This window comes from Bos taurus, chromosome 7, assembly GCF_002263795.3.
Source record: "Bos taurus isolate L1 Dominette 01449 registration number 42190680 breed Hereford chromosome 7, ARS-UCD2.0, whole genome shotgun sequence".
Taxonomy (NCBI): Eukaryota; Metazoa; Chordata; class Mammalia; order Artiodactyla; family Bovidae; genus Bos; species Bos taurus.
This window is the reverse complement of record NC_037334.1, coordinates 107919344-107937585: the sequence shown is the minus strand read 5'-3', so window position 1 is coordinate 107937585 and position 18242 is coordinate 107919344. Positions and strand designations below refer to the sequence as shown.

Sequence of the window (18242 nt, the reverse complement as noted above, 5' to 3'; positions counted from 1 at the left end):
CCAGCACTGAAGCAGGGCATGGACTCATTCTACGTGTCAATTACCAGGGAGAAAAACATCCAATTTTTCCTCCTCCACATAACAAAATTCACAAACAGACTAAATCACAATTCTTTTTCCTCCACTTGTTGACAAATCCATTTAATGTTTGTAATAACAGAGTGTGTAGACAACATGTCATGCCACAAACAATATTATGAAGCTAGCAAAACTCAATTATGGATGTTTGACATTTACAGGAGACAGGCTAGACTAGTCATTAAGTTAGTCTAGAAAGTCAAGTATTTTTTATTAAAAACCTCTGAAGCATTTACCATTTGTTAAATATTATGGTGAAAAGCCTCTGGGTAACAAATGAGAAGTGATTATTTTCCAAAAGTAAAGTGCCCGCAAGTAGTCTCTGCTTTGATGTGGATAAATAAATGTTTTATCACCTTACATTTTTCCTTTCTTTCAAAACATTCCTCAACTATACAATACTCATTACTCTGAGTAAGAGGAACATGAACAAGAATTCATCTTAACTTACAAGTCACTCGGCCCAAACGTCTGCACGTGTTTTTTTCTCATGGAAGCTAAAGTGGGAACAAGTATCTATGTGGGAACCATGAATAAGCTATCTATTTTACTCAGTGATGTTCTGACAACAACAAAGTTAAGAAGTCACTTTTCATCTCGGTTTCTCCTTTGATTAGCTGTACAATCCAAGCATGTCATTTAATATAAATTTCAGCTTCTAATTTTTAATCCTGGGAGTTAAATTGTCTGCCCTTCTCAATCCACTGGGTTGTGATGGAAATTAAATGGCAGAAAACTGTCAAACGCACAGTTAATAACAAAGAAGACAGAATTCGGACAGCGGAAAACAACCTTTTTGATTATATGTTCCTGTAAGGTATTAAAAAATATGAGATGCATCCATACTAGTATAACAAAACTTTATGTATCAATCAAGAAATATTTATTGAAACGCATTACAGGTTTTAGACTGTTCAAAGAACTAAAATAGTGATATTTTAAAATTCAATATAAAATAGCTTTAAAAAGCAAGCTCCCTAGCTCTGTGCAATGTCATTTCCTTGTACAGAGTGACTGCTAGATTCAATTGACCCTCAGTCTTTTAATAACCTACAAACTGAATGATATTTCATGGTCAAATCTATATTCCTAATAACAACGCTATGAATGGGGGATTCTGAGCAGCTACAATAGGGGCAGCTGCATAATTCTGAATCTCCCACATATTATCTAAGAATATAACAAAGAACAAAGAGAAAAACAAATGAAACCTGCACCCTCAGTACAACAGAGAATGTTCAAAGTTTAAATCTGCAGCGACTAGAAAAATAAACATCAAATCTTTGAAAATGATCTTGCATCCTCCCACTGCAAGCCTTCATGGGCACCAAAGACTGTTCTGGGGGGAAAAAAGGGAAAAGAAAAATGCACAGAAGAGAAAAGAGAGACATACAAGAGCTAGCAGTATGCCTAAGACTCATCTAAAACCACCATCAGAATATGGAGGTCTACCCTACATGTGAAAATACTGAAAAAGCGTAATGGCTGATCACAGAACTGACCTCGAGACAGGGACTTTAAAATGCACGTGAAAGACAAGAGATGTAGTCTTAGAAAGGTGATTCTTTAGAGGGAGGAATGGTAACACGAAGGAACTGTGAAAAGGGAGAAAGGAAAAAATCCTACAGAAAAGCAAACAAAAATGTAAGGAAGCATATTTCTGTCACAAAAGTGAAAGGCATGAGACTGTACCCTACTCAGCAAGCTAAAAAGTTGGGTTGCCTCAATTTCATGGATGCGGGCAAAAGACACAAGACTCGGGACAGAGACAAAGAATAGTTTACTTCTCAGTTTATTTATGAGTAGCTAGAATATCACTGGGAGAAGGCAATGGCACCCCATCCAGTACTCTTGCCTGGAAAATCCCATGGATGGAGGAGCCTGGTAGGCTGCAGTCCATGCGGTCGCTAAGAGTCGGACACGACTGAGCAACTTCACTTTCACTTTTCACTTTCATGCACTGGAGGAGGAAATGGCAACCCACTCCAGTGTTCTTGCCTGGAGAATCCCAGGGAATCCCAGAGAATCCCCGTCTATGGGGTCGCACAGAGTCAGACACGACTGAAGTGACTTAGCAGCAGCAGCAGCAGAATATCATCATTTGTGGAAAAAAAGACTATAAACAAAGTCAAACAACAACCAACAGACTCACAGAAAATTTGTGTCCCATGTATAACAGAAAAGGGACTATTCACTGTAATATATCTTTAAATTCTTTAAATTATAGGGAAAAAAATTGAACTTCAATTTTAAAAAATGGGCAAAAGAATTCACTAAAAATTACTTTTAAATGGCCTTTAAAGATATGAAAAGATGTTCAACCTCACTCATAGTAGAAGAAATGTAAATTAAAATTACCTACCAAATTAACAAACACTGTTCTGACAATGATGTGGAGAAATCAATACTCTTATACATAGTTGGTGGGAATGTAAATTGGTATAATTTTTATAGAAGGAAATCTGGCAATATCTAACAAAACTACACACACATTTATATTGTTACCCTACATTCACACTTTTAGAAATTTATACTTAAGGTACTGCTTCATAAATAAAGATATTGCTTCAACAATTAAAGAAAAAACTTTATGTACAAGTTTACTCATGGTAGTAGTGTAAATAATTAAAAAAACTGAAACATGCCCATGCATAAAAAAGTGCTTGAATAACTTATAATAAAGTGCTACACAGCAGTTAAAAAGAATAACAAAGAAATCTACAAACTGAAATATTGTGATCTTTCGGGACACAATGTCAGGTGGGAAAACAAAATGAAAAAGCATATCATAATATTACGATTTTTATATAAGAAATAAAGAGAAATGATGGAGATATTCTCTAAGAATATAGTTCTATACAGTTCTGACTTTTGGAACCATTAATGTCTAACCATGGAACAACAGACTGGTCCCAAATAGGAAGAGAAGTATGTCAAGGCTGTATATTGTCACCCTGCTGATTTTACTTATATGCAGAGTACATCATGAGAAATGCTGGGCTGGATGAAGCACACGCTGGAATCAAGATTGGAGGGGAGAAATATCAATAAACTCAGATATGCAGATGACACCACCCGTATGTATGGCAGAAAGTGAAGAAAAACTAAAGAGCCTCTTGAGGAAAGTGAAAGGGGAAAGTGAAAAAGTTGGCTTAAAGCTCAACATTCAGAAAATGAAGATCATGGCATCTGGTCCCATCACTTCATGGCAAATAGATGGGGAAACAGTGGCTGACTTTTTTTTTTTTTTTGGCTTCAAAATCACTGCAGATGGTGACTGCAGCCATGAAATTTAAAAGACACTTAGTCCTTGGTAGGAAAGTTATGACCAACCTAGACAGCATATTAAAAAGCAGAGACATTACTTTGCCAACAAGGGTCTGTCTAGTCAAGGCTATGTTTTTCCTGTAGTCATGTACGGATGTGAGAGTTGGACTATAAAGAAAGCTGAGCGCCGAACTGTGGTGTTGGAGAAGACTCTTGAGAGTCCCTTGGACTTCAAGGAGATCCAACCAGTCCACCCTAAAGGAAATCAGTTCTGAATATTCATTTGAAGGACTGATGCTGAAGCTGAAACTCCAGTACTTTGGCCACCTGATGCGAAGAAATGACTCATTTGAAAAAACCCTGATGTTGGGAAAGATTGAGGGCAGGAGGAGAAGGAGACAACAAAGTATGAGATGGTTGGATGGCATCACCAACTCAATGGACATGAGTTTGACTAAACTCTGGGAGTTGGTGATGGACAGGGAAGCCTGGCATGCTGCAGTTCATGGGGTTGCAAAAAGTTGGACACGACTGAGCAACTGAACTGAACTGAACTGAATGTTTAATCATTAACAAAATAAATTAAGTCAACTAGGGTAAGAGAGGAAATGCAACTTAAAATGGGATACAACAGAAACAAAAGTGGTGCCAGAGAAGACTCCTGAGAGTCCCTTGGCTTTGGTGCCAGAGAAGACTCCTGAGAGTCCCTTGGCTTGCAAGATCAAACCAATCAATCCTAAAGGAGATCAACCCTGAGTATTCTTTGGAGGGACAGATCCTGACGCCCTAATACTTCAGCCACCTGATGTGAAGGGCAAACTCATTAGAAAAAGACCCTGATGCTGAGAAAGATTGAGGGCAGGAGGAAAAGGGAGAAGGGGAAGACAGAGGATGAGATGTTGGATGGCATCACCGATTCAATGGACATGAGTTTGAGCAAGCTCCAGGAGTAGGAAAGCACAGAGAAGCCTGGCGTGCTGCAGCGCACAGAGTTGCAAAGAGTCAGAATGACTGAGCAACTGGACAACAAGAAACAAGAACCAAACTGTTTTCCCCAGTTTGTAATGTAAATAGTGGGGGGAAAAAATTAATCCAAGTAATCTGGCAAACAATATCTGACCACAGTGGAAGTCAAAAGGCAAAAAGCTCTAAACAAATACTGAACTACAGTAGGCAGATTTCTTTTTTTCAGAGGCATAAGTTAGCAATTCTGAAATCACCTTTTAGGACTGAACAGGTAAGTAGACTGTAAATAATAGCAGCCAGGTTTCTCACTGTCAAAGAAGGAGATTACAAATATGTAAATAGGAAAAGACAGAATGAACTGTTTGGTGTTTGAGTAGAATTAGAAGTATCAATGTGAATACTTCAGTTTCAATATAGACAGAGCAACAGACACAGACACAGGCACAGAGGTATGCGTGTGTGTGTGTGCACTTGCTGATTTCCTATCTCCGTCTACTGAAAGGACTGAGAACAAAGACATCCCAGCAGCGATGAGCACACCCAGTGCCAAATACTGGTTTTTAACTATCATCTTCCACTAAGTGAAAGCTACAGATCCTTAGAGAAATGAAGCAAAACCCAGGACAGGAAAAGTATAACATGAGCCAGAAAATAAGTGTTCAATAAATAACAGGAACATGCCAAAAAGACAGAGGAACCACTTTTCAGCTTCCTTCTCATGTACAGAGAAAACGATAAAGTTGCTAAAACATTAATATTTGTAGAATATGGCTGAAGTATATATGAGAATTCTTTGTATTAATCTTCCAAAATTTCTGTTGTTCCAAAATAATGTCAAAATTAAAAATAGAAAGTTGTAAAAACTCATTAAAGCTCATAAGTATCTAAATGTTCATTATATCTAAAAATTCAGTTATTTAGCCTAGAGATAAAAAGTCTCAATGACAGGAAAAAAACTTGGTTTTAATATGTATGTTTCACAGCAGGTATACTTACACAATAAGAAAAATTAATAAAGACGGCAGAAACATTTTTTTATGATCCTTTTGTTGGTAGTTCTGCTGTTTAAAGCGATCCCCAGCGCTGTGCCGAAGTGCCGCCTGGTGCTTTTGTGCTCAAGAAGCCTGTGATGTCTTATGGAGCAAATGTGTGTCAGACAGCTCTGCTGAGTCATGAATTACAACACTGCTAGCTGTGAGTTTAATATCAATGAGTAAACAATATACATTGAAGAAGGGGTCTTTAAACAGAAGCACACAAAAAATGAAGTGGTGTATTGATCAATTGTCAAAAATGCTGGGACCCTGCTTGCTGTTGCTGCTAAGTCGCTTCAGTCGTGTCCGACTCTGTGTGACCCCATGGACTGCAGCCCACCAGGCTCCCCCGTCCCTGGGATTCTCCAGGTAAGAACAACAGAGTGGGTTGCCATTTCCTTCTCCAATGCATGAAAGTGAAAAGTGAAGGTGAAGTCGCTCAGTCGTGTCGGACTCTTCGTGACCCCAAGGACTGCAGCCTACCAGGCTCCTCCATCCATGGGATTTTCCAGGCAAGAACACTGGAGTGGGGTGCCAGTGACCCTTCTCCAGTGACCCTGCTTAAAGAGATCCAATTTCTTATGTTATCCTCACCCAAGGCAATGATTCAGTAATCAGCTAATGCTAATTTAGTATTCACATTGATTTCATAGAATGTAACTACCACAAATAACAAGAATCAATGGTGTATATATACCCAGAATTTGACCACTTCTCATCACCTCTGCTGCTGCCAGCCAGGTCCAAGAAAGCACTGAGCCCTTTCCTGGATCACTCCAGTAGCCTAGAAGTAATCGTACCTCCATCCCTCCCCAACCACTCATATTATTCTCAACAAAGCTGCCAGAATTCTACTCCTAAAACTTAAGTTCATGTCGTTCCTTTGCTCAAACCCTCCAATGGCTTTCCACTAGCAAAGTGAAAGTCCCTCAGTCGTGTCCGACTCTTTGTGACCCCACGGACTATACAGTCCATGGAATTCTCCAGGCCAGAATACTGGAATGGGTAGCCTTTCCCTTCTCCAGGGGATCTTCCCAACCCAGGTCTCCCACATTACAGGTGGATTCTTTACCAGTTGAGCCACCAGGGAAGCCCAAGAACATTGGAGTGGAAGCCTATCCCTTCTCCAGTGGATCTTCCTGACCCAGGAATCGAACCGGGGTCTCCTGCATTGCAGGCAGATTCTTTACCAACTGAGCTACAGGGAAGCCCCAGCAAGACCCCCCACATAACCTGTGCCTCCCTTCCACCCACCACCGTTCCTCCTCTCCATTCTCATCTCGTACCTCCACACCTTTCCTTTACCAACCCCTCAGTTCCAGCCACACAGGCATCTATGCTACTCCTCAGAGGCTCCAGACACGATCCCATCTCAGGGACTTTGCTTCCACTTGTCTCTCTGGAGTACAGATAAGCACATGTTCACTCCCTCACTTGCACCCTTCATTTAAATGTTTTTCTTTGTGACACCTAAGTTGATCATCCTCTACATCCTATCTACCTACCAGGTTTCCTCCATCACATCTTTCATCACCTGACACACTGTATGTTTCCTTTCCTTATTTTCTCATTAGCTAGCTTCTGCTCTAAAACACAAGCTCCAAGAGGCAGGGATTTCCTGTGCTCTGTTATCTACAATATCACTTATACAAATAACAGTGCCTGGTAAATAACAAGAAAATGTACAAATTGATATAGTTGTTATTTTTTTTTAAGTAAACTTAAATAATTTTTTAAATTAAAAGTTATAGAAAGATTACAGTTTTACCTTCTGCATCTGTTTATATCATCTTTCTAGTAATCAAGTCCAAAACTAATATTGTTAAGGAGCTCACCTACAAAATATAGAGGAAAATCAGCAAAAGAATATAACTTCTCTTAATCTTGTTGTATATGAAACTTAGCTTTATTTACTTAATAAAACTAAGCAAAGTAGGGACAAATCAAATTATTGTTCTTTCATATTATTTTTAGGAAGTTATCTGCAGAATATAAATGAATCACGTAGCATATCCTATCCCACATAATATTTCAGCATCTGATGCAAATATTATAACTGTCATTCCAATTTATACAGCTTTAACCCAATGTAAATTAGATTAATAATTAAGAGTGCCATAATTCCTTATGACTTTGTAAAAGTCCTATCATATTAAGTTCCATACACTGAAAAACATTCATGCCATAAGTTAGCTGTTGATATCTATAAATAAGTAGATCCAAAAAAAGAGAAAAACCACCCACTTTCAGTTCATTTCAATAGACCAATAACCAACAAAGATAGCCTGAACTCTATTTTGGTCTTTAGTAAATTCTGTATTCAAAACACATTTCTTCCATATGTTGAACTGAGAGGTAATTTGAATTTCAGAGTATTTTCCTAGAGGACCTCCATACATCATTCATACATGATTCTGAATTTTTTAAATCCCCAATATTTAGAGGTTATCAAATAAGAAAGCCAATTGCCATTCTTAGTAGACTCAAGGAAATCAACTAAAAGAGCTTTTCCTAAGTTTCATTCATTTTTAAGATTTAGATTTGTTTAAACACAAATTCAACCATCTGTCTCAAGTCTGGGCTCATTTCAAACTGGTTTTCATAATTAAAGTACTCCAGAGAGACAACTCAATGGATCTAATCACTTTTAATTGGCTATAATATATCACAGAACCATTCGTAATGCATGAAGAGGCAATTTAAGAAAATCTACTTTCCCATTACAGAAAATTTTACTTTTGAATGAGACTTACAAGTAATCCCCCACAGCTCAAGCAATAGACAGGCTCGTACTCTGTCTGCTTTGGGTAAGTGAGGGCTTGTTGATAATCAGGCATTTTACCAATGCTTTAGTTTTCCTCTCTGTTTCTCATAGAGAAGAAAATAATTTGAAAAAGAGTTTGTTTCCTCTCTCTTGTTATAAAAGCTGATGAAGCATGTTCCTCACAAGCTTCTCCAGACTGACTGGTAAGGGCATGTATAGTGTGGAAGAGTTCATCCTGTCTTTTCTGAATATGATATGCACAAAGCAGACACACTGAGACTCCCACCCATGTACGAGAAGCCCCACAAATGTCTTTGTGGGTATTCTGAGGCTTAGTAAATATAAAACCATTAGTGTAATTCTAGCTATAAGAATACACAGCTGTGAAGCAGTTGTTCTGAATATCTTTTCCGATATTTCAATATATCTTTGAGCAAACTATAGAACTTCAAAGGAGAATCATATTTAAATTCACTTAATTCAATACTATATAGCATTCCTTATATTTTATAAAACTAGCATGCGTTTACTCTTTAGAAGTATTTTTTAACTTTGAAAAAGGTACTAACATGGCGTACAAACAAGGCTGTGCATGTAAGTATGCAGATAAAGATGACGCATATTTTCTACAATATTAACAAGATGACAGTGAAACAAACAAAATCTGGGAATGAAGAAACTCATTCAACTTTACCAACATATGAGACAGAATGATAAAGTCCACTAAGACTCTAAAACTTAGGTGAATGTGCCAAGTAGATATACGGAAGATTGAAGAAAAGACCCAAATCATAATTATTCAGGCAAATCTCTAATACCTGAGATGAAAAATACAGTGCATGAAGTTAAAAGCAGGTTAGACACTGCAGAAGACAAGATTAGTAGAACTGTAGACATAACCATACAAGCTAACCAACATGAAAGAGAAATAATACAGAACAAGGGGGAAAGTAAACAGACCATCAGAAGGCTGTAAGCAAATACAAACTGCATAATGCACACGTACTGCAGTCGCTGAAGGAAACGAGACAGAAACGTAGACAGAAAATATACATGAAGAAATAATGGCTGAAAGTGTCCCAAAGTTGATAAAAATTATAAACTTTCAGATATAAGAAGCTCAAAACCCATAAATACAAAAAAATCACATAAAGGAATATCAGAATAAAATTCCTCAAAATCAATAATAAATAAAAGGAAATCCTAAAAGCTGCCAAAGAAATACAAACCATGTACAGCCACAAAGAAAATGATTAGAATAGATTTCTCCTTCAGAGCAACAAAGGGCAACATCCTTAAAGACCTAACAAGAAAAAAAAAAAACCTGCCAAGAAAAACTCTATACCCAACAAAATATATTTCCAAAAAAAAAGGTGAAATGAAATCTTTTTTAGATGTACAAAAGCTGAATTTACCACTTGTAGACTTTGTTGTTGTTCAGTTGCTAAGTAGTATCCGACTCTCTGCAACCCTATGAACTGCAGCACACCAGGCTTTTCTGTCCTTCACTATCTCCCAGAGTCTGGCTCAGCTCATGCTCATTGAGTCGGTGATGCCATCCAACCACCTCATCCTCTCTCGCCCCCTTCTCCTTCTGTCCTCAATCTTTCCCAACAACAAGGTCTTTTCCAGTGAGTTGGCACTTTGCATCAGGTGGCCAAAGTATCAAAGTTTCAGCTTCACTATCAGTCCTTCCAATGAATATTCACTGTTGATTTCCTTTAGAATGGACTGGTTTGATCTTGCTGCTGTCCAAGGGACTCTCAAAAGTCTTCTCCAACACCACAGTTCAAAAGCATCACTTCTTTGGTGCTCAGCTTTCTTTATGGTCCAACTATCACATCCATACATGACTACTAAAAAACCATAGCTTTGACTATACGGATCTTTGTTGGCAAAGTGTTATCTCTGCTTTTTAATACATTGTCTAGGTTGGTCATAGTTTTTCTGCCAAGACGGAAGTGTCATAATTTCATAAGATCCATATAGTCAAAGCTATGGTTTTTCCAGTAGTCATATATAGATGTGAGAGTTGGACCATAAAGCAAGCTAAGCACCAAATAAGTGATGCTTTTGAACTGTAGTGTTGGAGAAGACCCTTGAGAGTCCTTTGGACAGCAAGAAGATCAAACCATAATTTCAAGGCTTCGGTCACCAACCACAGTGATTTTGGAGCCCAAGAAAATAAAATCTGCCACCGTTTCTACTTTTTCCCCATCTATTTGCCACAAAGTGATGGGACTGGTTGCCATGATCTTCAGCTTTTGAATGTTGAGTTTTAAGCCAGCTTTGTCACTTTCCTCTTTCACCTTCATCAAGAGGCTCTTTAGTTACTCTTTGCTTTCTGCCAATATAGTGGTCTCATCTGCATATCTGAGGTTGACAGTTCTCCCAGTAGTCTTGATTCCAGCTGTGCTTCATCCAGCCCGGCACTTCACATGCTGTACTCTGTGTAGAAGTTAAATGGGCAAGGTGACAATATACAGCCTCGACATACTCTTTTCCCATTTGGAACCAGTCAACTGTTCTAAAACCAGTCAACCAGTTCTAACTGTTGCTTCTTGACCCACATACAGGTTTCTCAAGAGACAGGGAAGATGGTCTGGTACTCCCATCTTTTTAAGAATCTTCCACAGTTTGTCATGATCCACACGGTCAAAAGCTTTAGTGTAGTCAATCAAGCAGATGTTTTTCTGGAATTCCCTTGCTCTCTCTATGATCCAATGAATGTTTGCAATTTGATCTCAGCTTGTACATCTGGAAGTTCTCGGTTCACATACTGCTGAAGCCTAGCTTGAAGGATTTTGAGCATTACCTTGCTAGCATGTGAAAAGAGCGCAGTTTGTGGTAGTTTGAGCATTCTTTGGCATTGTCTTTCTTTGAAACTGTAATGAAAACTGACCTTTTCCAACCCTGTGGCCACTGCTGAGTTTTCCAAATGTGATGACATGTTGAGTGTAGCACTTTAACAGCATCATCATTTAGGATTTGAAATAGCTCAGCTGGAATTTTATCACCTCCACTAGCTTTGTTGGTAGTAATGCTTCCTAAGGCCGACTTGACTTCATGTTCTAGGATGTCTGGCTCTAGGTGAGTGACCACACCATCGTGGTTGCCTCAGTCAGTAAGACCTTTTTTGTATAGTTCCGCATAGTCTTGCTACCTCCTCTTAATCTCTCCAGCTTCTGTTAGGTCCTTGCTGTTTCTGTCCTTCCTCATGTCCATCTTTCCATGAAATGTTCCCTTGGTATCTCCAATTTTCTTGAAGGGATCTCTAGTCTTTCCCATTCTACTGTTTTCCTCTACTTCTTTGCAATGTTCATTTAAGAAGGCCTTCTCATCTCTCCTTGCTGTTCTCTGGAGCTCTGCATTCAGTTGGGTATAATCGATTGATTATATATTCTTTGCAGCCGAAGATGGAGAAGCTCTATACAGTCAGCAAAAACAAGACCAGGAGCTGACTGTGGCCCAGATCATGAACTCCTTATTGCCAAATTCAGGCCAAATTGAAGTAGAGAAAACCACTAGCCCATTCAGGCATGACCTGAGTCAAATCTCTTATGATTATAGAAGGGAGGTGATGAATAGATTTAAGGGTTTAGATCTGGTAGACAGACTGTCTGGCAAACTATGGACAGAGATTCGTAACACTGCAGAGGAAGCAATAACCAAAACTATCGCGAAGAAAACAAAATGCAAGAAGGAAAACGGGTTTATCTGAGAAGGCTTTACAAATAGCTGAGAAAAGAAGAGAAGTAAAAGGCAAGGGAGTAAGGGAAAGATATACTCAACTGAACGTAGAGTTCCAGAGAAAAGCAAGGAGAGAAAAGAAGGCCTTCTTAAATGAACAAGTAAAATGATACCAGATGGAATAAAGAATTCTATGAAAGATGACTACATGGATAAATATATAAGATGCTTTAATATAATTTTAAAGATATCTGACTAAACAAAAACAGAAATATTAACAATATAGTATAAAGTTAAAAACATATGCAAAAGTAAAATACATCACAACAATAGCTCAAACACAGGAATCATACCAGTGTCAGGATTCCTTGTTGTACAAGGTGATACACTGCCACTTGAAGGTATACTATGGTAAAATAAACACAAAATACCGAAACGGTTATAGCTAATGAGACAACACAGGAGATACGACAACAAAGAGAATCTTAGGAAATTTTTCAATTAATTCAGAAGAAGGAAGAAAAAAGGAAAAGTACAAGGAAGAACAATGGAACAAGGGGAAAGAAATTGCAAGATGACAAATTTAAACCTAACACTGTCAAAATCAATCCCATTGTAGTCTAACCATCCCAATTAAAAGGTAGAGACTATCAAGATAAAATAGCAAGACCTCATTATATGTGCTTATCAGCAACGTAGGTCAACTATAAAGACTAAAAAATGCTGAAGTGAAAGGATTAAAAAAATACCATGTAAACATTAATCAAAATATCTAATATTAATATCAGAACAAATAACACAGTAAAGAATAATACCAGGGATAATAAAGGTCATTTCATATGAGAGAAAGGTCAGAGCATTAGGAGGGAACAACAATCATGACGGCTGCTTACACTCAATAGCAAGTTTCAAAACTCATTAAGCAAAAAACTGACAAAACTTCGAGAAGAGACAAACACAACCACACTGGGAGATTTCAGTCGCCCTCTCTCAGTAATCGAGAGAGCAGGTAAACGAGTATCAGTGAGAACATAGCTTTTAATAATACTGTCAACCACCTGGCCCACGCCAACAGTATAGACCACTGCAAGCAGCAACAGCAGAATACACGTTCTTATAAAGTGCACACGAAGCATTTACCAAGATAAACCAACTGTGGACCTTATAAAATATATTCATAAGTGTAAAAGGAATAAAATCATAAAAAAATTCTCAGAACAAGTGAAATTAAATTATTAATCAAAAATAGAGACTTTTTTAAATGTCAAAACTTAGGAAACAGTACATTTCTAAATAACCTGTGGATGAAAGGGAAAAAAAACAAAAACAAAAGAAATATTTGAAGTATTTTGAACTAAACAAAAATGACGGCATAATACATACAAATTTATGGAATGTTGTTAAAACACTACTTAGGGAAATTCATAGCACTAAATGCCTATATTAGAAAAGAAGACAATTCTCAAATCAATGATCTTTGTTTCCACATTAAAAAAAAAAAACAGACAAACTGGTGCAAACAAAGCCTAAAGCAAGCACAAGGAAGGAAAGAAACAAAGATCAGAGTATAAATCAATTAAAAAGAAAGCAGAAAAACAGAAACAAAACAAAGCCTAAAGCCGACCTGTGAGAAGATTAATGAAGCCAATAAACCTCTAGCCAGAATGATTAGGTAAAAAAGACAAGACAGAAAGTGTCAATAACAAAAATGAGAAAGAAAATATCACTGCAGATTCTGTAAAAGGGTGAAAAAGGAAGTATTCTGAACAACTTAGTACCAATAAACTTAACAAACGAACAATTCCTTGAAAGATACAACCTACTAAAACTCAAAGAAAAAGATAAACAAATAGCTGGTATCACCTAAAGAAACTGAATTTATCGTTTAAAAATTTTAGCTGAAAAGAAAAAAATAAAGCAAGCAGACCCACATGGCTTCACAAGTGAATTCTACCAATATTTAAGAAATACTATGAATTGAACACAAGGATCTCTACAAAATTAAAGAGGGGGAAAATCAAGCAGAGGAAAAGTGTTAAAATTATACCAAAATGAGACTAGCTATTAAAAGAAACAAAGACAAATATGAAAATTCATAAAAACTTAGCCAATCATATCAAATAACATCAAAAATAATAATACATCATAGCCAAGAGGAGTTTATCCCCCGGATGTGAGGTTGGTATAATATTTGAAAAATGTGAAAATCAATCAGAACAACTTACTGTATCAAACTAAAAGAAGAAGAAATACACATCTCCACAGATACAGAAAAATCATTTGACAAAACCTAATTTCCATTACTAAGCAGGAATAAAAGTGGACTTACTCAAGCCAACAGAAAGAAAAATCTTTGAGAAACTATAGTTAACTTCATCCTTACGATGAAAGTCTTCCCCGCTAAGATCAGCAGCAAGGCAAACATGCTTGCTCTTTCTTCTTCTATTCAAGACTATATTGGAGATACTAGCTAGGGAAGTTAGGCGAGGAAAAAGAAAAAAAAAAAACCCTTTAGACTAAAAAGGAAAACTGTCTTTATCCGCAGCTAATACGATCCTGTGGGAGTCCTCCTGAGTAGTTACTGACTCTCTATAAGGAAGATGTGACCACCTGAAAATATCATTACATAGTTAACTGGCTCTACTCCAATATAAAAAAGAAATTCAAAATATTAAAAAAGATTAATATAAAAAATATTTTAAAAAGAGAGGATACAACAGCAAATTTTTCCACTTAACAACCATTATGTCAGAACCTTAATTTGGATACAAGCTTTATGGACTCACAAAATTGTTTTATGGCAAACCTAACCACGTATTTAATCAACTAAAAGTATTCAGAATAATATGCAATAGGAAAGGAAAACCTGTGTATTTTGCATTCAAGAACTTACTATTCCATGCTATCAAGAAACATTCTAAATTATTAACTTCAGTTCATAATTTGGTTGTTCTCAGCATACATGTTATAAGTAAAAACCAACAGACTACTGTCCAAATTAGTCCAAGTTAATTTAAGACAAATATTTGTTCCTGCAACACAGACGAGAACAAAATGAGTTTGATATTTAGGATATATTGCAAAATAAAAAAAGTTTAACTAAAATGAAAGTGAAAGGCGCTCAGTCATGTCCGACTCTTTGCAACTCCATGGCCAGAATACTGGAATTCTCTAGGCCAGAATACTGGAGTGGATCCTTTCTCCAGGGGATCTTCCCAACCCAGGGATCAAACCCAGGTCTCCCACATTGCAGGTGGATTCTTTACCAACTGAGCTATCAGGGAAGCCCAGCAAAAATGATGCTCTACTAATATTACAAATGGATGCTATCCTTTACATTCGATAACATAAATCAGTGTTTCTTTGATATCAATTCTAACATTGAAAACTGAAAGTAAATCAGTGTTTCTTTGATATAAATTCTAACATTGAAAACTGAAAGTATTTTGTGTAATCCATACAGCAGGGGTCAGGAGTCTGGAACGTCAGTATGAACCCAGGCTGCCTATTGATCTACTACTGTGGCTGAACCTCCAGTTGCAGTCACTGAACCTGGATTCTAAGCCAGTTCTCCATCAAATCCAGAATTTAACTCTGACTCACTACAGGAACTGCTGCCAGGTGCTATATCCTCCAGAGCCTTGTCTTCTCAGGGTGGATCCCATGTGTTGGACTGAGTTTTCAAATAGCTTTCCCAAGACCTCCCAATTCCTAAAGTAAAGACTCTAAACACCAGACCCGTGGTTTGGCTCTCCACCGCCAGTGCCCCAGCAGCTCCTAGAGCCCATTCCAGAAATGGCCTGGTGGGGCCTCCCCAGATAAACTACGGTTCTGACATAAAACCTGTAAATGCTGCAAGAATCTGCCCACACATCATGCTTATAAAGAGTAAACAACTTCACACACACACAAACAACCCCTATTTCCATGATAAATGTAGAAGCAGTTTGAAAACCAGGTTTTCAGAAGTACAGGTTTATACTTTTTCATATAAACAGGAGTATAAGGATAGCTATGATTATAAAAGGGAAATTTCCGTGTGTCTCATGCATTTACATAGTTACATAAGAACTTATTTTACAAGTACATCCTCTACACATTATAAATTGATTTAATGAGAGGAATTAAATTCTTGAAAACAGGAACACACTATCACTAACACCTTTAGAAAGGAAATGCATTAATAAATAAGCTCACATATTTTAACAGGAGACTCAGTCAAATAATATGGTTCTTAAGATCAATTAAAGCTATAGTCTTCAGATTTTCTAGTTTCCTTCTTATTAGTAACACAGCAATAAATGGTGTTTTATCTCTGCTGCTGCTGCTAAGTCACTTCAGTCGTGTCCGACTCTCTACAACCCCAGAGATGGCAGCCCAACAGGCTCCCTCATCCCTGGGATTCTCCAGACAAGAACACGGGAGTGGGTTGCCATTTCCTTCTCCAATGCATGAAAGTGAAAAGTGAAAGTGAAGTCACTCAGTCCTGTCCGACTCCTAGCGACCCCATGGACTGCAGCCCACCAGGCTCCTCTGTCCATGGGATTTGCCAGGCAAGAGTACTGGAGTGGGGTGCCACTGCCTTCTCCAGTTTTATCTCTACCAAAAGTAATAAAGAACAATTATTACCTGTGAATAATCTTTGATAATATAAACATTAGGTACAAGAACTATTTAAAATTTATGATACCAGAATTAGATTTCATGTTTTAATCAAAAATAAACTATCATTAAAAGTAGGTATCAAAGACTTGGGAGTAATAGTGTATTTCTTTTCCTAACTAATCATTCTCCAACAGATGTAGACCTACTGTGAAATACTTCACATAGATGGATTACAATATAAATGAATTAAGTCATCACTTGCTCTGGGTGAATTCAAATATGGATATTTATACTACAGGAAATTTGAGAATGCTAGCCAAGCATTAGGTAATGAACTTTATAAAACTTACTCTTTGACAGACTGAGTAGTAATGCTCAATGTACAAAACTGTTTTTAAATTACTCTTGATGGCTTAGCAAAGGCTAAATTTTGAAACAGGAGACTTGAAGTTCCCAAGTTAGAACATCAACTAGCAATGGGTAAGTTCCTTGAATGTTTGAACCTCAACAACTTAAAGATAGCAAATAATACTCAGTAAATATTTCTTGATTATATAAAGCACTCTTTAAGACAAAAAAGGAATAATACTTAGGTATATGAAATTTGAAAATTACGAAATAATCATACAACATTGGAACTTACATCCAAGACTGACTCCAAAGTCTGACTTTGCACTTTTATTCTTTTCTTCACTTAAATAACTTACATAACTTAACTACAAAGGCATTTTAAAAGATAAATTTGCATTAAAAAGAGATCAGGGTCTCAAAATGTTGGTTGAGGCACAAGAAAAAATAAGTAAAAATAAGCAAACTGTGAATATTAATTCATCTTCCCTAAAAAAGCAGCAGAAACCCTGCAAGAAACAGAAACAGGAATAACAATGTGGGAGGGGTAGAGACAGGGTGAGAGAGAGACGCCAAGGACAGGCTTTAGGGAGTCCTGGGAGGGAGATCCGGGGCAGAAGGGAGGGAGGCAGGGGAGGGCGGGGAGGGAAGCAGGGGAGGGGCGGGGAGGGAGCAGAGGGGAAGGCTGGAAAGGGCAGCAGGAGGAGGCAGGGAAGCGGGGCAGAAAGGCCGGGCGGAGAAGAGAGAGCGGAACACAGCTTCCAAATCCCTCTCTCTTCTAGTCTACTGGGACTAACAAGAACACCACGTGTTTGGATATGTTGTGCAAAACATATCCAAACACGGGAGCTGTTTATCTACCTCAACAACACAACAGAAGAATATGCAACCAGAAGACAAAGAGAGAATACAGTAATAAAAGAGGAAGGTAAGTTAAATGATACAACTTTTTCAGAGCTGCTCGTTGTTGAGCAGCTCGTTGCACGTGACTGGAGCACACAAGGACTGGGGCCCCAGGCTCCTCAGTCCACAGAATCGTCCAGGCAAGAATGCGGGAGTTGGTTCCATTTCCATCCCCAACAGAGCTGCTAATAATGTTTATATATGACCAAGAAAAAAAAAACTTTTATAATTAACAAAATCTAAATATGAAGACTATTTAGTCACATTTACAACTATAACCAGAAATCTCTGTTAAAAACATAATGTTTCTCTTTCCATTTATTTCCAAAGCGTATTATGAAAATTTTAGGACAATAAAATTGAGCTATAAAAGCAAAACTAAGCTATAAAATGACTTGTGATTTTAATGGTACTTAAATACAGGTAAAAAGAGGATCAATAAAGACTTCTAAACAAATATGACTTTATTTTTCTTATTTAATATTAATTCAATAAGTAAATCTGAAGGCTGAGGGAAAATTTTAAAAATTCTTTGCACCCTATCACAAGTACTACATAATTCTATTTAGTGTGAACTACTCAAAAAT

The 18242-nt window shown here is 37.4% G+C and overlaps 1 protein-coding gene across 3 annotated transcripts in view; it reads right to left on the bottom strand.

Moving 5' to 3' along the window:
• FER (FER tyrosine kinase) overlaps positions 1-18242 on the bottom strand; it is a 457173-nt gene that overhangs the window by 346801 nt on the left and 92130 nt on the right. The window lies entirely within an intron of this gene.